This window comes from Brachyhypopomus gauderio, chromosome 13 (assembly GCF_052324685.1).
Source record: "Brachyhypopomus gauderio isolate BG-103 chromosome 13, BGAUD_0.2, whole genome shotgun sequence".
Taxonomy (NCBI): domain Eukaryota; kingdom Metazoa; phylum Chordata; class Actinopteri; order Gymnotiformes; family Hypopomidae; genus Brachyhypopomus; species Brachyhypopomus gauderio.
This window is the reverse complement of record NC_135223.1, coordinates 17743176-17764713: the sequence shown is the minus strand read 5'-3', so window position 1 is coordinate 17764713 and position 21538 is coordinate 17743176. Positions and strand designations below refer to the sequence as shown.

At 43.2% G+C, this 21538-nt stretch overlaps 1 long non-coding RNA gene across 1 annotated transcript; it reads right to left on the bottom strand.

Annotated features, from left to right (window-relative positions):
* Window positions 1-16292: 16292 nt before the first annotated feature.
* On the bottom strand, window positions 16293-21338 carry LOC143528973 (uncharacterized). Its single transcript, XR_013134571.1, has 3 exons — window positions 21260-21338; window positions 20380-20472; window positions 16293-17690 (listed from the first exon to the last, which is right to left on the bottom strand). It is a non-coding gene; the product is annotated as an uncharacterized LOC143528973 (long non-coding RNA).
* Window positions 21339-21538: the final 200 nt, after the last annotated feature.

Genomic DNA, 21538 nt, shown 5'->3' with positions numbered 1-21538 from the left:
AAAGTGGTTTACTGAGTAAAAAAAAAAACATGTGAGTGAAGGATATGAGTGAAGAAACGCAAAAAGAGGGAGGCAGAAAATTTGGACCCTGCACTTCCGAAATGAAGTAATAGCGTGCTGCCATGCAGGCTCTGCAGACTGATTCTAATGGCCATAGGGTAGTTTTGGCTGCAGTGAGGGAGTGAGGTAGAGTTTAGAGAGTGGAAAAGTAAGGCACATGTGCTCATAGTCAATAATCAGGTGAATAGGAGTTGGGCAGGTGTGGTGTGTGTGTGTGTGTGTGTGTGTGTGTGTGTGTGTGTGTGTGTGTGTGTGTGTGTGTGTCAGTGAGGGTGTTTCTCCTGCTTGGTTCGCTGTGCCCTGTGACAAGTATCTTTTCAAAGTATTCTGCCTAGCACTGGTTGTAAACATGCAAACCTTGTTAACCGCTTCTAATTGTATACAGTCATGCACTGAAAGTGATCTCAACTGCAAAGCTCACTTTTGTTTTCCTGATAGAAATTCAGCTGATCCATGAATAGAATGATCTTTTCATGCAGATTCATTTGTGCAAATATATTTTTTGGTAGTAATGCGGTCCCAAGTGTTAATATATTCTACAGTCTTTAGCTCAGTCGTTGGGAGCCTCCATGACTCGATGGCAGTAAACAGAAAAAGCAAAAAAGAACGAATGTGGGTGGATTATGCAGAATCCGTACAAATCTTTATTATGCCTGTGGTCAAGAGAAAGGGCATTTTCTCTTTTAGGCTGTCTATGCCTATGATTATCTGTGCCCTGTGGGGTAATAAAAGGTTGTGTCTGTTGAAGAGGAAGAAAAAGGAAGGTGAAGGATCTGAGATCCTTGAGACTGAAAAATGATGTGTTGCTATTGCCTGGCTCCCCATCACTCTCCTGCTGCAGGCTGGGCACTCAGTCCATTGTATGTGGTCTTATGCATTGATTCAATGTTTTCTCACCAATCTCACAGCTCATTCAGGCATTTTCTGCCCGTTGAGGTGCAAGTGCATTCAGTCAAATAACATTTCTAAAGAGGGAATTCATGGTATTTATCCTCTTACGAGTCCAACGTAATGTCTCTGACTAACAGATCAAAGAAGATGATTGAATTTAAAAGACTTTCTTTGATTACTTTTGTTGAACAACTGTTTCATTATTCTTCAAATGGGACCCATAACAATGCATCAAATATGTCATGTTTGTCATTGTCATACATCAATAAACCATAACCCAGCAGTTCAAGGCACATATTTTAAAGTCAATTCAAAGTCAAAGTCAAATTTTATATATTATATAGCACAAGAAAATAAATAAATACACAAAGTCTGAGTTGCAGCCAATCCTTCCTCCTAAAATGGTCTATTTTCTTCCTGGGTGGAAGTGGAGGCTGAGAGCCAAGACACAACAGTTCTTCCTAATCGTTTTACCAGATTACACACAGTAGACCAAGGAGCTAACAACCACAAGTGTCAGGTGATAAGCCATTGATAAGAGAGAAGCTGTGTTTGGCTACTAATAACGTCAGCATTTTGCCTGAAATCAATGGCTGCTCCCTCTGAATTAAAACGATAGGCTGGAATAACGATTCTGGCCTGCAAGAGCATGCAGCCGAGCTGCCATTAGATCAGAATAAAACACTGACCCCGCTGCCTCCTGCTCTCCAGACAAACTATGCTGGTGGGCACTTCATCACGCCGGACCTCGCTGCTCCTCGGCAGTGCGTCCGACTGCATCCCTTCCACACTTGCTCATCCCCAGGGACACAGAGCCTGGACACAGATGTACGGCTACGTGGGCTGGACCGGTGCTGGCGCACGAGACTTTCATCGTCATATGCACAGGAAACTGTCAATGAAATTCTGATTCAGCCTTCTTTGCATTCTGGCTGAGAAATAAAAATATATAAGACCTATGAGTATGAAAAAAGAAGTTGGAAATATAATAAAGGACCAATAAGAAAATAAAAGGGCATATTTTAGAAATATGTGGTAGGCTGTAATAAGCATGTGCAATAAAAGACATTGCAGTGTGTATTATTAAATGTAAAGTGCTCAGTGAAATATAGCGGTTTACTAAGAGAAGTGAGACTTTTTGTGATGCTGGAAACATGACGCTACACAGACGCTTGCAGACGTTCGATAAAGTAAGATTTAATGATAACAGGGAGATCCAAAGAGAGGTCGGGGGCAGTCCAGGTTCATACACTACAGCAATATAAACGAGCAGAGGTACCAGAGGGCTAATCCAAGAGAGGGGAACACGGAACACACTATACAGGTCAAACCAGGGTATCATACACGAATAAGGCTTGGTACGCTTCCAATGGAATGTCGGCAATACTTCGCAACGTTGCACAAGCATGACTGGTCTTATATTGAACAAGCGTAATAGGCTACAGCTGGCTAATACTCCGGGGAGGCGGATCTCCGCCGTCGTGGTTGAGCATGCTGGGAATTGGAGTCCGCTGGGTCGGAGGTCGTGACAGTACCCTCCCCCGAGGCGGCCGGAACGGCCGAGCGCCGAGGACGTCCGCGACGCCCACCAGCCGCAGGAGGGGGAAGGATCGCTGTACTCCTGGGGCGGCCCCGGGGGCGAGGCGCCGGTCGCCCAGGATGCCGGCGGTGGAAATCCGCCACCATTCCTTTGTCCCAGACGTCCTTAGCCGGCACCCATCGCTGTTCCTCCGAGCCGAATCCTTCCCAATCTATCAAATAATGCAGAACATTACCACGACGTTTGGAGTCTAGAATTGCACGTATGGTGTAGACGGGAGTACCGTCGTAATCAATGGTTATAGGCTGAACTTCCTCTATTGCAGCCTCGTCCAGGGGACCCGTAGTAGCAGGTTTCAGCAGGGACACGTGAAAGGAGTTGTTTATTCGGTAGTGTGGTGGAAGCTCGATTCTGTATGTCACCTCGTTGACACGCTTGGTGATCCGGAACGGTCCTATGAACCTGGGTTTGAGCTTGTGACAGTAACCTCTCAGACGTATGTCTCTCGTGGATAACCATACCCGATCCCCCACCTCATAGTCCGGGTTGGGACCACGCCGACGATCAGCCTTTACCTTGTTGCGCTGTAATACCGTGTTGATGCGTCGATGCGTCTCCTCCCAGACTTTCTCGCTACGCGTGATCCAGGTGTCAACAGCGGGGACGTCGGATTGTGTCGCTGTCCATGGTGCCATGTTCGGCTGGTAACCTAGACAACATTCGAACGGCGTAAGACCTGTAGCGGAGCTGGTTAGCGAATTCTGGGCCATCTCTGCCCACGGGAGAAACCTAGACCAATCAGTAGGGTTATTTAGACAGAACATCCTTAAGAACTTCCCGAGTTCCTGGTTGATTCGCTCACACTGACCGTTAGACTGAGGGTGGTATCCGGAAGTGAGGCTCACCGCGATTCCGAGTCGTTCTAGGAATGCCGACCATACTCGAGAGGTGAATTGCGGTCCCCGGTCTGTTACTATGTCCTCTGGGATTCCATAATTGCGAAAGACGTGTTGGAATACTGCCTCAGCGGTTTGAAAAGCGCTTGGGATACCGGGAAAGGGAATGAAGCGTACTCCCCGTGAGAATCTATCTACCACCGTAAGTACGGTGGTGTAGCCTTCCGAATCCGGCAGGTCAGTCACGAAGTCCAATCCCAAGTGGGTCCAGGGTCTCACCGGCACGGGCAGGGGGTGGAGTTTGCCTGCTGGAAGAGACTTCGGGGTTTTGCACTGTGAACACGTTGAACATGAGGCGACATACCTGTGCACGTCCGCGGTCATGCTCTCCCACCAATACCTCCGGGTGAGGAGCTGATGTGTGCGTGTCTCCCCTGGGTGACCTGTAGTGGGAGATGTGTGGGCCCATGCCAAAAGCCGGTCACGACATGCCGGGGGGACATAGGTTTTTTCTGGCGGACATTCTGCAGGTATTTCCGTGTCCTTCAGTAGTGCTGTAATCTCCTCGTCAATATCCCAACGTATAGAAGAGACTATGAGCTCGGACGGGATAACGGTTCCCGGTTTACCGTCGCTAGCCTCCCCCTCCTCTTGGTACATACGCGACAGAGCGTCCGCCTTTGTATTCCTCTGCCCAGGACGGTAGGTAATAGTGAAGTTAAACCTCTCGAAAAAGTGCGCCCACCGCGCCTGACGTGGAGATAGCTTCTGCACGTTGCGTATGTATTCCAGATTCTTGTGGTCAGTAATGACACGAAATGGGTGATCAGCCCCCTCCAACCAGTGACGCCATTCCCCCAACGCCAACTTTATCGCCAGGAGTTCACGTTCCCCGATGCCGTAGTTTCTCTCCGCCGCAGACAACTTGTGAGAGTAATATGCCACTGGATGCATTCGAGACTCACCAACCCGTTGCGACAGGACTGCACCCACACCCACGTTGGAGGCGTCAACTTCCACTATGAACGGAGCCGATGGGTCAGGATGCTTCAGCACAGGTGAGCTAGTGAAAGCACGCTTGAGGTTCCTATAGGCTTGTTCTGCCTCCGCGGTCCACTGGAGCTGCTTGGGTTTTCCTTTCAACAGAGCAGTGAGGGGCGCCGCCACGGAGCTGTAGCTGCGGATGAAACGTCGGTAGAAATTTGCGAACCCTAGAAAACTTTGTAATTGACGTACCGTACGTGGTATGGGCCATTGAAGGACAGCCTGGATCTTGTTGTCGTCCATGGTCACGCCCCCTGAGCTGATTTCGTAGCCTAGAAACGACACTGATGATTGGTGAAACAAACACTTTTCTAGTTTGACATATAGTTGATTCTGTAGTAGGGTACGTAGCACCTGGCGCACGTGTTCAATGTGTGTCTTCATGTCTGGGGAGTATATTAAGATGTCATCAATATAAGCGATAACGCATTTCCCTAAGAACGCTCGCAACACATCGTTGATAAAGGCTTGAAAGACCGAAGGGGCTACACTTAAGCCGTAAGGCATCACCGTGTACTCGTAGTGCCCTCTGGTGGTGTGAAAAGCGGTCTTCCACTCGTCTCCCTTTTTTATTCGCACAAGGTTGTAGGCGCTTCTGAGATCCAATTTTGTAAACAGCTTGGCCTCACGGAGTTGTTCTAGTGCTGCGGGAATGAGTGGTAGAGGATACGGATACCTCTTGGATATCAGATTGACGCCTCGGTAGTCGATACAAGGCCGGAGTCCTCCGTCTTTCTTTCGCACAAAGAAGAAACCTGATGCAATAGGCGAGGTGGAAGGGCGAATAAAGCCCTGCTGTAAGGCTTCAGTAACGTACTCCTCCATAGTTCTCTCCTCCTCCCTGGACAGGGGATATATCCTTGCTTTAGGAAAGGAGACTCCCTCCAAGAGGTCGATGGCACAGTCGTAAGGTCGATGAGGGGGGAGGTGAGTAGCGTTCTCCTTACTGAACACTGCTTTCAGATCATGATACTCTGGTGGGAGTGAACAAGCCGTGGATTCCGCCGTCTCGGGACTTTCAATACTAGTGGACAGGAGCCGTAGACAAGCGGTGTGTATGCAATTCTCCAAGCAGTAGGAGGACCATTTGATTAGCTCTCGGGTCTTCCAAGAAACCTGTGGGTTATGTTTGCGAAGCCAAGGCAGGCCTAACACAATGGGGAATACAGATGAACTAACCACAAAGAACGACATATCTTCCGTGTGAAATGCACCAACTTGAACTTTAATGGGTACTGTTTGCTTATACACAAAACCCCCTCCTACAGGCGCCCCATCCAGAGCGGACAAAGAGATTTTTCGGACGAGGGGTTCAAGCGTGAACCCCAAATCCACTGCGAGAGCCTCGCGTATGAAGTTTCCCTCGGCTCCTGAATCGATTAACGCTGTAGAAACATACGCAGTAGCAGGTGAATGTATGACGACTGGTAGTGTGAGAGATTTGCACAGCTCTGGTTGGTCAACACTCACCCTGGTGGACCGGAGTTGGCTGCCGGGTTTGTTTCTGGTGGTCTGGGTACAGTTCCTCACCACATGCCCGGGTTCCCCACAATACAAACATAGGTTGCCCTCAAAGCGTCTTCTTCGTTCCTCCGGAGTGAGACGAGAGGAGTCGCACTGCATAGGCTCGTCCGCCCTGTGGTGCTCAGTCTCCCGAGTGACAGCAGGTGAGGAAGGGACGACCTGCCTGGACTGGGTGCTCCTACGCTCGTTTAGCAGATGATCGATTCGGATCGTGAGTGCGATGAGCTGGTCCAAGTTGAGCCCTTCATCCCGACAGGCCACTTCCTGGAGGACCTCCGTTCTCAATCCGTTACGGTAAGTAACCATGAGAGCCGCCTCGTTCCATCCGCTACCAGCTGCTATGGTGCGGAATTCCCTCGCATAAACCGCCACTGAGCGCCTGCCCTGTCTCAGTTTGGGAAGCAGTTCCCCGCAGGATCTTCCTCCATGAGGGTGATCGAATACCGCCTTGAACTGTGTAATGAACTGGTCATACGTCAGCCCCCTCGTATTCTCCCAAGTGGCTGTGGCCCACTCCAAAGCCTCTCCGGTGAGACGTGAGATAAAGAAGGCGATCTTTCTGTGATCAGAGCTAGGGGGGTTGTTGTTATAGTAGATCTCACATTGAAGCAAGAATCCACGGCAGGCTTCCGGTTTTCCGTCGTATTTGTCGGGTTTGCTAACGGTGTAGTACAGGGCGGGGGCCGGATTCTCGGTGGGTACCTCTGCTGGGGCATCGGGTGCAGCAACAGCCATCCTCTGTAGCTGTGAGGTGATCTCCTGCATGTTTTGTGCCATACTGGCCAACTGCTGTTGGTAGTCGTCCTGTTGTCTTGAGATGTTATCCAAGGACGTACTGATCTCACCGAAGTGCTGTTGATGCTGTCCCAGGAGCTGTCCTTGAGCAGCGACAGCCCGTGCCACACCGTCGGAGTCTGCCGTCTGTTGAGAAGGCGAAGTATTCTGTGATGCTGGAAACATGACGCTACACAGACGCTTGCAGACGTTCAATAAAGTAAGATTTAATGATAACAGGGAGATCCAAAGAGAGGTCGGGGGCAGTCCAGGTTCATACACTAAAGCAATATAAACGAGCAGAGGTACCAGAGGGCTAATCCAAGAGAGGGGAACACGGAACACACTATACAGGTCAAACCAGGGTATCATACACGAATAAGGCTTGGTACGCTTCCAATGGAATGTCGGCAATACTTCGCAACGTTGCACAAGCATGACTGGTCTTATATTGAACAAGCGTAATAGGCTACAGCTGGCTAATACTCCGGGGAGGCGGATCTCCGCCGTCGTGGTTGAGCATGCTGGGAATTGGAGTCCGCTGGGTCGGAGGTCGTGACACTTTTACAAGGTCTTGTGCAAAAAACCATAGTAAGAACATAATAATAGGTGCTTCAAAAACTGTCATTTTGTATGTTCTTTCTCTAATTTTCTTGAAATGACAGGAATTAGAGAAATACTAGGAAGCACAACAGTTCCTGTGAGGTTACATTGTGAGAGGGGATGACAGAGGGAGGGTTCTGATTGTGAAATGAACATGTTTACACATGTGGATTCATTGCATCTTGAAGTGGTTTGAGCAACTGGACTTAAAATAAATTTTAAACTTTTTAATGCACTTTAATCCTGATAGCTAAGATGAATGAAATAAATAGTAAGCATTACCTATAGGTATTATACTGTATAAGCATTATTATATTACATGAACTTTCTATATGAACTTTCTTTTGTGTGAACATTAAAGATACAATAGATGCATTTCTATTTAAGTATCTTCTTGCGTGTGGTTACAGGACACATCACTTATCATCTGGCATCTGGATCCCCATGGTTCCACTTAGCATTGTAAATTAAAGTGTACCAGCATGCATTCTTCTTAAAATAAACATCATACATCGCTGTTTCTATCCGCTCATTAATGATCATATTTGAAAATACTGCACATAAAGCAAGAGCAACTAATGTGAATTTGGAGGTGGGATTAATGAATGAATATCAAAACACCAGCTAATATTTTACCACCTGATGTTTTTAAGATGTGTGGTATCCACATTTCACATACTGTAGTTTGAGCAAAATCTAGCAGAAGTTGTAATAATTTGGCTATTATGTTACAGGGTCAGGCGAGCTGAGCACTCAACTATTAACATTTTCTGAGATTGCTTATATTGATTTTGAATCTTAAAGTGCAGCTTTTCATTGAGGTTGAACCATTTCAAAATATGCTGATTTTAATGTGCCGTTTCTTTGCACCGTATATGTGATGACATTTAAAAATGGGGTAGACCTCCGAGGATCACTGTTGATTTCTCTTTTCAGATTTAAAGTTCAATGTAAACATATATGTGATTGCTTTATATCCAGATTGGGAGCCCGAGGAGCTAGTACTGCATTGCTTCAGAGTTTCCTCTGAAGTGATGAGTGGAATTCCTTGATGTATTATTTCTTTGAGTGATGTGTCTTTGTGGACACCAAACTGATGCTGGAAATTAGAATAAAGCACTTCATATCAGCTCTGAAATGTAATGGCATTCATTCTGGTTCATGTGAGGACATAGCAAAAAAGAACTCACATTGCATTGTCACTTTAATTTATTGACAGTCACACATGGAGGTATGGGTAGTTGTCTAATCTCACTACTTCTGAATCTTGTTTTTTTTCTAGTACTTAACATTTTGTGTTTTAGTATATGTCTACTATAGCCATGCAGATAATTAGTTGTGCACTTAAAAACCTCTCTGCCCATTTCTGCAAGGAAGATATTTCACACTTTGGTAAGCATTCTGAACGCAATTTGTTCTAGAATGTGTGTTCATTGTGTTTTTCATGCTTTACACTGTGTGTGACCCCATCTCTTGATTCAGCTGTAACCATGGCATCACTGAAAAGTTTTCATTTTGTTTATTGAATTGATTTCGCTGAATATTTTATGGCAAAACAGCCAATTGTACAGGACTATTTGAAAAGCTCTTTTCAATTCCACATCTAAATAGACACCATGTATTTACAATAGAAAAAAATTTTTGGAATAGATTTTGTACCAGAAAAGTATATTTAACAGGCAAAGGTCTGTGGAAATCAGTAGACAAGTCAAGCTCCTTAATTGCACTTGTACAATCCCTATTTAACCTCTCCTTATGCTTACCTAATGTTCTACAGCAATGATTGCATGGGACCAGAAATAAATGCATGACAAGGGATTATTGTAGTCCAGTAAATCAGGTTTAAAGTCTTCCTTTGTTAAGTGGGGTGGGTTCATTTCAAGCCTCCAATTTCCATTAATTATAATTTGCTGTCAGACTCCTGCATGGTTGAGGTGCGGTGTGGCATGAGCACATTTGCACACAATTTAAAAACCCTCTGACCCATTTGTCACATCAAGTCTCAGCAAGCTCCTTTTCCCCCCGTCTACCACGTGGAATCAGCACTATGGTAATGACCCGGGAATGAGCGACAGCACTATAGTCTGTATATTGGGCTGGAAAATTAGCATTTGCATGTGTATGCATGAGTTTGTGCGTTAGTGTGTTTACATGTGCGGAGAGGGTGTGAGTATTTTTTTTACTGTGTCCCATATTTAAATGTCCTCTTCCATTTTGTACCATCACCCTAAATTGACAGCGATGTGTGTAGCGAAGCTGTTTAGACACATTGGAAGCACACTGTAACCCAATCGGGGGGACAAAGTAAACCATTTGAAACAAGCTATTTCTGGTACACATCTTTGAATCACGGCCACTTCAGTTGGCACATTCTGAGCCTGAGCTGTCGAATATAAAGATAAATGGTTTGCACTTCATAATTATGATGCAAGTCATAATATTTACTTTTGCCTTTGTTTCTTACACTATTTGAAGCATGCAAATCCATTGCAAGTAGGGTAATGAAAAACCAGCTAGGACCCAGGAAGACACTAAATATATGAATAGTACAAATATGTATGTGCCACATTAGACCATCAAAGTGAAAAAATGCACTTTTAACTTAACCATCATACTTCAGTACATGAGGTAATGACATGAATGGAGATGGTGAAGACAGAACTGCAAGGGTATTCAGGCACTGCTTTCAGGTCTGCTTATATAAGTAATGTACCCTGCATGAACATGTACAGTATTGTCAAAATAACATAGAATGATATAAGTCAAGCATACAGTTAAAACAAAAACAAAAAGGTTATTTGTGAGACATCATTTTAATCTTGTTTTTCATATGGTAGCTACTGAACATTGGCAACTGCAAGGTCGTTCTGAAGTTAAGATGTTAGGCTAAATAAGATACAAAATATAACATATAGTCTTTCTCTGAAGTGAGTTATTCTAGATATGGTCTAAAATAAGATTGCATTAAGAACAGAGGTTCATTAGTGTTTCTAATTGAACTTTTTAACTATACTGACACCATAACATTCTAATGCAGTTATTTTTGACCATGACTAACAGGTCTTGTAGGTCACACCATAAAGAAGTTATACCAAGTCTTCCTCTTTACAACTTTCCTGCCTCTGTTTTCTGTTTGACAGTATGTCTAATAATGACCCGGGAGTATGCAGCACTCTCAGTATGGTGCACACACACACAGCTCCTGTTGGCCTCAGCATATTTAACGAAGAGCAGAACGTCCTCCTCTATGCAGCTGACAGTGCACCACTGTCATACTGCTCTGGGCTGTTTTGTCACCATTACTGGGCTTTAGACTTTAACTCAGATGTACTTGGTAGAGTGTACTGACACTGACTTCTCCGTGGAGGTTCAATCCCTTGTCCAAATAACAGTGCAATGCTATACCAATAAGAGTCTTTGGGCACTCATCACATTACATTTGAATCTGTGACATGCCTCTGTGACATGATTAAAATTACAAGTTACTTTAGAGACAATTATCTGCCAAATGTAATGTATAAAAAAAAAACATGAGTTAGATGCCAGAAATCATATATTTTTTGTGTAGGTATGACAGCCAAGAGTTTTACATATAGTGACAATTGTTTATTTTCAGACTATGCTTGATTCATATGTGAAAACTGCCCAAAAGGTGTGACATGCAAGCAAACCAGTATAACCAAACTGACATTAAAAAGGACAATATGAAATATTACTATATCTATACAATGATTCTCTTTTGCAGGCAAAAGACAATAGTCAAACTAACCAAGTAGATTCATCAAGCTTTAATGACAGAACTGAGCTCATTTAGAAGGGGGTGAAGTGTTTAATCCCCCATGCAAGCATAAAAGACACATTCTTGTTTGCATTATATATACAGTTGTGATCAAATTTATTCAACCCCCAATGCTGCGAAGGGTTTTATGGAATTCAGTGCACATTTGTAATTGTGTTCATAATGAAATCTTACAAGGACTTGTTAAAGAACTAAATGCAACTAAGATAGCATCAATTTTTTTTGTCATAAAGTATTAAATGGCCTTTTTGTGATTTCTTCATTGACACAATTATTCAACCCCTTTACGACTACCACTCCTAAGAACAGAGGTTCATTCCAGTGTTTTCCATCAGGTTTTGAAAACATCTGTGGATGTCAACGAGCAGCAATCAAGCATGATAAGCACCAATTAGGCAGATTTAAAAGGACTGTGATACTCAGCTCCTTCTAGACATCTACTGGTGTGTTTCCAAGCATGGTGAAGGCAAGAGAATGGTCCCAGAAGACAAGAGAAGAGGTTATTGCTCTTCACAAGAATGGCAATGGATATAAAAAGATTGCGAAGTTGTTAAATATTCCAAGAGACACTATCGGAAGTATCATTCGCAAGTTCAAGTTAAAGGGCACAGTGGAAACGTTACCTGGTCGTGGCAGAAAGAAGATCCTGACCGCGACTGCTGTGCGCTACCTGAAGCGTAATGTGGAGAAAAATCCCCGCGTGACTGCTAAGGAACTGAAAAAAGACCTGTCAGATGTGGGCACTGAAGTTTCAGCTCAGACAATAAGGCGCGCACTGCATAACGAAGACCTCCATGCCAGAACGCCCAGACGCACCCCCTTGCTGACTCCAAAGAACAAGAAAAGTCGACTGCAGTATAGGGCTGAACGATTAATTGCATTTGCGATAATTTCGCGATTTTTAAAAACGCGATTGTCTAATCGCACAGGCTGCGATTTAAACTGGTCACGTGACTTGGGAGCGAGCCGTGCCGAGGACGAACGGAGCAAACCCGAGCAGGAGGCAGGGAGGTGGAGAAGTGAAGTTAACACAGCGCACTTTAACTTGTTGCACAATGGCTTCAGGCTCGACAGAAGCTGACACAACTGAAAGTCTAATACCAAAGAGCGGCAGCACATCAGTTGTGTGAAATTACTTTGGCTTTTAAAAGATGCTGCTCATCGTCAGGTACTGTGCAAAACGTGCCTTGCTACTGTCGCTACGACGCGAGGAAACACTACAAACCTTCTTCAGCATAAAAAAAAAACACCACAAAGCCTCATATTTGTAAGGCTAAAATGCCAACGACATTCAAATACGCCAAAGTGTTTCTCTGCGCTTATACAGCTTTAGTATGCGGTGAGCAGCGAAATACCGTAAAATCTCGCATATAGGCGCAATAAGATTTAAAGCACGGATGAATCGCAAAAGCGCGGATAGCTTGACCGCGGTCCAGCAGACAGGGTTCACTGACCGAACCGTTTGAAAGTGTAACTCCTTATGGATATAATTGGAAGCGGCACGCTGAAATAACTCGGGCAGTAACGGAGTTCATAGTGAAAGACATGATGCCCGTTAATGTAGTGAACAATCCCGGCTTCATGGCTTTGTTAAACACACTGGATATGCGCTACCAAATGCCCTCACGCACATATTTTAGCCAAGTTGCTATACCTGCAGAGTTGCCAACTCTCATGCATTGAGCGTCTTAGACTAAAAAGTTAATAGTTCGCTCTGGCGCCAACCACAGGCGATCGATCGATCACGATATAATAATAATACTGAAATTTAGTCCATTTTTTACACACACACACACACCCCCGGCAACCCTGTATCTGAGCTGTATAAAAAATGCCGAAACAGAGTTTCCTGAAGTGGAACAATGGAAAAAAATCACAATTTTAAATCGCAATCGCAATTTATAGATAAAAAATTGCAATTAGATTATTTTCCTAAATCGTTCAGCCCTACTGCAGTATGCCAAAAGTCATGTGGACAAGCCACAAAGGTTTTGGAACAGGTTTTGGAAACTAAATTAGAACTGTTTGGGACAATGGACCAGCGCTATGTTTGGAGAAGGAAGAACCAGGCTTATGAACAAAAGAACACCTTGCCTACTGTGAAGCATGGCGGGGGGTCAATTATGCTTTGGGGCTGTTTTGCTTCTAATGGTACAGGAAAGCTTCAACGTGTGCAGGGTACCATGAATTCCCTTCAGTACCAGGAGATCTTGGAGGAAAATGTGATGGAGTCAGTCACAAACCTGCGGCTTGGGAGACGTTGGACCTTCCAACAGGACAATGATCCGAAGCACACATCCAAGTCCACTAGAGCATGGTTGAACATGAAAGGCTGGAACATTCTAGAGTGGCCATCGCAATCACCAGACTTAAATCCAATTGAGAACCTCTGGTGGGACCTAAAGAAGGCAGTTGCAGTGCGCAAGCCTAAGAATGTGACTGAACTGGAGGCTTTTGCCCATGAAGAATGGGCTAAGATACCCATAGGTCGCTGCAAGACACTTGTGTCAAGCTATGCTTCACGCTTGAAAGCTGTCATAACTGGAAAAGGATGTTGTACTAAGTACTAAAAAATAATGTCACTAGGGGGTTGAATAAAACTGATAATGATGTGAGCACAGTAAAGACATTTGTGGTTATTCCATCATAAATATTATGTTATGTTTGTCTAATTTATAAGTGCCTCTTTGATATAATTGTAAATAAGATGACTGAAATGATCAAAATCAATGTCAAACTGGCCAAAACACTTTATTTCAGTGGGGGTTGAATAAATTTGAACACAACTGTACTATTCTTCAGAAAAACCTCCTTCTACTTCACTTTGCAGTTTAGCCATAATGATTATATGGCTACTATAAGTAATTCTATTGTAACGTGGAATGATAAGGGCGTGGATGCATTCGCTGAGAAAAGTTAGATTTATTGACGGTAAATCTACAATCAGGGTCGTTCAGGGTCAAACAACAACACGATCAGATAAACAAATATATAATAAATTGAAAGTAAACATGAAAACCAGGATAACGGGTTAACACAACTGAAAACAGTCCATAAACATGAATCAGTCAAACATGACAGAATAATATGTATAGGCAGGGACTTGGACTAACACAAGAGAGGTGAGAACAAACAATGACCAGCGACAAGACTAGGGTATAACCTGAAGACACTTTTGCACTCAGTCAAAGCCCAAACAAACCAAGTCTATTGTAGATAGCAAGCTAAAGCTTTCCAATGCACAAGAGGCCTACTATGTTAAATGTAAGGGTACAAGAAATAATGATAAACTTTGTCCAGACCAATTTATAGAAGCCATTGTTACGTGAATATTAAATGTCTTTATTGTTGGTGAATATGCATGTAAAAAATTGGCTGATAGCCCTGGCACTATTCATAACCTTTTCTACATGCCTTTCTACTGGTTCTCATTGTTGTTGTTTTTTTTTTCATTAAGCTTTAAAAACATTAAGCCTTCTTTTAACTGTACAAGCATTCAATGTATCTATGTGTTGTTTGTTTTAACATTGATTTGCAAGTTTGTAAATGTTAGCAGAATGTGGAGCACATGTATATATCTAGTTTTCAGTACAAACACAACAATGTGTGAAAATGATCTATTGTTTATGAAGTGACTTGTCACAAAACACAGTATTTGAGGCAGTCATTACAGATGATGAAATTAAACTATTGTTAAACAGCACAATAACTATTGCTTGTACACCAGTGCCAATAGAATTCTGGAACAGATAGAATCTGAACAATCTTACTGAACGTAGAATCTGAACAATCTTACTGTCATGGTACAGCTTCTGGCTCCTCCCTTTGGGCATGTCCGTGTGTTTGTTGTTGCGCCTATCCATGTCCATATATATACTTCTGTAAGTGTGTCTTGTCGTCATTAGTTGTCAGTTTGTTTTGACTCATGTGGTTCATGTATGTTTAAGTGCTAATGCAATAACAAGCTAGCTAAAGATAACTGCAAGCTGCTCACGCCCTGGTGTCCTAAGTAGAAATGGTAACAACATAGAGTTGCAATAGTTAGATATTCTTAAAAATGGTTGGCCAAGGCAAATACAACCAATGGTCATTGTGGCAGCAATGGAAAAGAAAAACTGCTTCTGAACAGCTTCTGGTGCAAGAGAGAATTTGCTAACATGGAACATATGCTGTGATTTGGTGATGCTTTTGAGATGCACGATACTAAACTCAAAACTAAACTCAAAAGTGCAGTCTTGATCCAGATAAGAAAAATTCCAATGTTGTCAGGTACAAGTAATTCCTTCCAGGACAAGTAATTAGAGCATCACACCTAGCCCTTAGTATCATGAATTACACTAGCCATAAGTTACCCAATGTAGAAATTGTACTGCAGTCTCTAAACAAAGCACAGATGACAAAGCATTCACAGAAATAAAAAGTCTAATCTTCACTCAGTTGACACTGACATACTTGGACCTCAACAGTCATTAGTACTGACACTAACAGATATAGCCCCGGCTAACAGTTAGCTGGAAACAGTAGCCTTTTGTTCCAAAACTAATGGGGTAATGTTGAAATGTTTTGCAAACATGTCAACAGAATGCTTCTATCGGTAAGCTTATATCAGATCAGGATCCTCTGTGCTGTAAGTGCCTCAGACACATGAATGTTAACCCTGCAGCGGACAGACCGTACATTACAAAGACTGTGCCATTGCGGATGCATGCTTGAGCAGCAGAAAGCAGAGCTACAAGTATATGTAGATGCACTTGAGGACAATCAAGGCATGAGGAAGTCAGTTCTGGAAAAAATCACAACAGTGGCAAAGTGCACTCGACTATGTGAGACACAGACAGACAAAATATTGGTGTTGGGCCATTTATCCCAGGATGAAGAATGCTCAGTGAACTAAGTGGTCTTATCACACATGATAATCAGACTATAGTATAGTATAGTGGCAAATAGCTCGACGAAGGGCATGTAAAACAATTTAGCAAGGGCCCCAGGATGTCACCCAATGTCAGATGTGTGTGTGTGTGTGTGTGTGTGTGTGTGTGTGTGTGTGTGTGTATATATATATAAGCAGAACATGTGCTTAACTATTGATTTATTCTTAGAGCATGGTCACAGTGGAAATTATACAATCACTGATACTGAGGAGCACACTTAGCCCTTATGAAGCTTACAGTTAGAAATGCTCCCATGGGGACAATGTAAACAGCACATACACCACACAACACAGACAGCTGCATGTGCTGTCATACAGACCTCCTCACATTTGCTGAACATTCTGGCAGACCAATCAAAACTGCAGAATAAACCCACATTAAATGTGGCGGCACCCACAAGATAATGTAGATTAATAACATGGATAAAAATGCTAGCAGAGGCCTGTAAACACAGCTAATCGGGCAAGTGTTTAAAACACAGAAGTATGCCAAGCTATCAAAAATGAATGTTTTTGTCCTTACTTTAGAGGTACTGAGAAACATTTATTAGTTCTGTAGTTGCTGAAGTGCAGGGAGAGACACAGAATGTCCTGAAGCATTCTACCTGGCATTTTAGAAACAGGAATACAGTTTGTGGAGATTAGTTGAAGCTGGCTCCCTGGGCACTTCAATTTGCTAAACTGAATTCATTTTGGTACATCCCTCACTGTTCTATGACTGCTTTTCTGTTTGCGCACCTGTCTTCCTCATTGTGCTGCCTTTGTTTCCTGCCCCTGAAGTGCAGTCTCTGTGTTTCTAGTGGTGCGCTTACATGTCTTGCCATCCTGTTGAGCTGTTGCTGCATCCTGATGCTGGACAGGAACTGACATTTCTCTAGTATCCTGATTCCATGTTGTGATGCCTGACACTATTGCTGGGGTTTGCTGCTCACCATTGCTTTGCTTGCCAATAAACCCTATGTGCACTGGAACCAGGCACAACAAACCCTCACTCAGATTGCTTTGAATGTGGAGAGGAGGTCCCTCCCCACATTGCATAAGTCACAGATCGGAGCTAGCCTGAGCTGTGCATGCAGAGATAGCCTCTTATCTTAAGTTTCAGATGCTTTTTCCCTAGCATGGACATGGTCTCGCTGGTGACTTGGGCTCAGTGTCAACTGTAGTCCATGCCTTCAGAGCTCGTTCATCTGTGATACTCCAGCAACAGCCCCACATGAACAATGGAGTGGGTGGAAGCCGTGTTGATCAGAGCTTTAGAGCTAACTCTGTCTATCTTAGTCTAGAGCACCATTGCTGGCTTAGAAGACCAATCCACAATGATTTTTTTCACAGCTTCTACGTTGTTTGTCTTCTGGCTCAAAGACATGCCTTGTGGCCTCTTCCCACAGCACTAGTAGTGTAGTCAGTCAGTAGTCTCTCGATCTAGGTTTATTGTATCTTGTCATCATGAACTTTGACTGCACAACAGGCAGTGGCTGAAATAGCAAGATGGTTGGTCCTAGAATCATCTGATCTTTTTTGGTTTCTGTCATGCCTGTGAGGCTGTCTGGAGACATGTGTTCTGAAACTACAGAGTGAAGTCTTGCCAAACTTCCCCAGGATAGCTGAGATGATGCCTCATTTGTCTGACTGTGCAGATCAGAAAACAACAAATGTTTACCTGGTCTTGACTTGGTCTCAAACACTGATTATTAATACAGAATAGTTGATCCATGGACAGAAAATTGCATGAATAAGTTCTTGAGCTATAGCTAGGGTTAATTGTCTGAGTATGCAGCTCAGCAGACAGCGCATTTTTACTGTCTTGAATTTCTCCTAAATGCTGTTGACTTAACAAGTCTTTCCAAGGAAAATCCAACCCATAGATAATAAATAAACAAATATTGTGATAATGGCTGTAGTTAACATTCCAGACCCTGAGGACATTTTCCAAATTGTTTTTGCCTTTTTATCTATTTGGTACATATGTATTTATGTATTTGGTACATTCATTAAGACCCCTCCACATGAATGCCACAATGTATCGTAATGTAAAAAAATCCCACCAAACAAGTACCGGTAATAATTATATCAGTAGGGATAAGGTTTCATGTTGGCCACAAATCTGTTCATTCATCTGTTAAAGTGTCATGTTTTATTAATTGATATTGATCTAGATTATGGATCAAGATATAATATTCAATAAGGGCATGTGTGTAGTATGGTAATTATGGTTAACATCACTAAAAAGCCTAGTTCAGGGGTGGCCAACCCATCAGAGACCAAGAGCCACTTTTTTTTTACTGTGCTACGGCAAAGAGCCACATCATACAGGGACATGTAAATTGTTGATGGGGTGGGGGGTGTAATGGACAAAAAAATATGTATTATATCGCAATCAATTGATTGCCAGTAGTTGGCGAATTAGTAACTCGTGTGAGCGTGTCAAGACAGTCAAATGCGTGTTTTCCACTACGCCGGTTTTAAAAGTATTAGCGGCTCGCTAGGCTTGTAAACAAACCGCGCACCACAAAGATGTAGCCCTCAGAGTTGATGAGGTAACCGGGCCACAGCACAGACCGTTTGTGCAGGTGAGCGTGCAGACCGGCTGGGGAGCCGCATGAAACCAGGCAAAGAGCCGCGGGTTGGCCACTCCTGGCCTAGATTTAATGCAAAGGTTGATTTTTTAATTGAATTTTGTTTGGTTTTTGGTTTCTTGTTTTTTTTTTCTTCAAAATGTAAATACATATTCAAAATGTAAATTTAATCGTGACTCATATTGGCTCTGATGTCACTAGCACTGTTGAGCAGCACTGGATAAGCAGAACACTAGGTAGCCAAGTTCTGTGGGATACACTATATTGCCAAAAGTATTCACTCAACCATCCAAATTATCAGAATCAGGTGTTACAATCACTTCCATGGCCACAGGTGTATAAAATTAAGCACCTACGCATGCAGACTGTTTTTACAAACATTTATGAAAGAATGGGTCATTTTCAGGAGCTCAGTGAATTCCAGCGTGGTACTGTGATAGGATGCCACCTGTGCAACAAATCCAGTCATGAAATTCCCTCGCTCCTAAATATTCCACAGTCAACTGTCAGCTGTATTATAAGAAAATGGCAACTCAACCATAAAGTGGTAGGGCATGTAAACTGATGGCATGTAAACTCAATCACTGTGGCCTTCAGATTATCTCAAGAACAGTGCGCAGAGAACTTCATGGAATGGGTCTCCATGGTCAAGTAGCTGCATCCAAGCCATACATCAACAAGTGCAATGTAAAGTGTCGGATGCAGTGGTGTAAAATACGCTGCCACTAGATTCTAGAGCAGTGGAGGCACGTTCTCTGGAGTGATGAATCACGCTTCTCCATTTGGCAATCTGATGGACCAGTCTGGGTTTGGCAAGTTCCATGGTACTTGTCTGACTGCACTGTGCCAAGTGTAAAGTTTGGTGGATTATGGTGTGGGGTTGTTTTTCAGGAGCTGGGCTTGGCCTCTTAGTTCCAGTGAAAGAAACTCTGAATGTTTCAGCATACCAAGACATTTTGGACAATTCCATGCTTCCAACATGACTGTGCACCAATGCACAAAGCAAGGGCCATAAAGACATGGAGGGCAGAGTATGGTGTGCTTGAACTTTACTGGCCTGCACAGAGTCCTGACCTCAACCCGAAATAACACCTTTGGGATGAATTAGAGTGGAGACTGAGAGCCAGGTCTTCTTGTTCAACTTCAGTATGTGACCTCACAAATGCTCTTCTGGAAGAATGGTCAAAAATCCCCATAACTGAACCTGAACCTCGTGGACAGCCTTCCCAGAAGAGTTGAAGCTGTTCAAGCTGCAAAGGGTGGACCAACGTAATACTGAACCCAATGGATTAGGAATGGGATGCCACTTAAGCTCATATGTGAGTCAAGGAATGTGAGCAAATACTTTTGGTAATATAGTGTATGCTGATTTAGCATTTCTTCTTCTCATCAGGCTTTTCCTGATGAAGTTCTGGCAGTATCTTCCCCATTATGTCTATCTGAATCCCACATCTGACATGATTGCAGTGTTTACCTGGTGATGTACCACATGGTGTGCCAGACATTATACTCTTAACCCAATTTATATGTAGAACAGAGCTGTGAGGAAACTGTACAATCAGTGATCTTGATGCAAAAAGATCCCTCCCTCTATGGCTGCATATTGGAATATTCAATGTATATTAGGCATTGTACACACTGTGTTGCATACTCAGAAATGGTGATTGCTAAGCTACAGAGCATCTATAATGAGTTCTAGTCATTTTCTGTAGTATATGATTTCCTTTATGTGACATTTTTACCTGCACGCTAATGAAATGGCAGAGCAAGCTGTGAAACCTGCAAAAGCAATCCTCAGACAGGCCAATTCATATCACGCTCAGCTCTCATAGGGCCTAAAAGGGAGAGACCAGTAAAATCATGATGGGCTGGCACATTAGGATGACTCTGCGTACACTCAAAGAGAACTTAAAACCTGCAAGGGCTGACATAAGCAAAGTCAAAGTCAATGATGCAAGAGCAAAGCAATCATCTGAAAAGTACTACAACTAGATGAACTCAGCAACCTACCCTCCCCCTGAGGAGGCAGAGTGACACTTAAACAGAATGGTGAAATGGCTTAGAGAGCCACCAGGACACTATGATTGTACAATACGAGGAGGATGCTCCATGCATGTTCACTCATTTTATCCAAGCCAAAATGTAACCCAAGAAAGAGCTGTAGGCATATTCAACTTGTCAAGAAGGAGCCAGGGACTTGAAGCAAGAACTCCAGCAGTTCAAACAAAGCTGCTTTTACTCAATATGCTGATACGAAGACCATGAGATTTCTGGAAGCCAAGAGACTTTAGATTTAGGGTTTCAAGTTTTAGAGTTAGAAAAGCTTAGTCCCAATGTAGTTATGCTGGGTTTTAAGTACTAAAACAAATAAATAAAATTGCTTGTGTAAGTGAAAAATGTTGCTTTGTTGGGGCTGTTGTCCTTGCATGGCTGAACACTGATCAGCAGAAATAAAAAATTTAAAAATAACACTGTGTGCATTCTTTAAATTTTAGATTTAGAGTGGAGGTTTTTATTTGACAGTAATAAACTTTCTTTGCAGGTTTTGCTGGGTCATGCATTTATGCTCATGCAAGTGGCTAACAGCTCTTGAATATTATAATGGACAATCAACAGTCTTACCTTCATACACTTACATATGGCCACTCTGAAAATGCTGAGAAGTTCTTGAGTTAGCTATTCAGACCCTCCAGAAAGTCACGATGTTGCAGTTTGCAACTTCAACGCAACTTCAAGCAAACCCCGCGAATTCAGGGCGGTGTTGCAACTTCAGCCAATCACCGCAACTTTCCCGCAAATTTGACCAATCACTGATGTCGTCTTGATGTGACGTCGACAAACTCCCGCCTTACTTCCGTATATACGTTCAAGAGGAGCAGACTGAAAGCAGCATGAGCGACG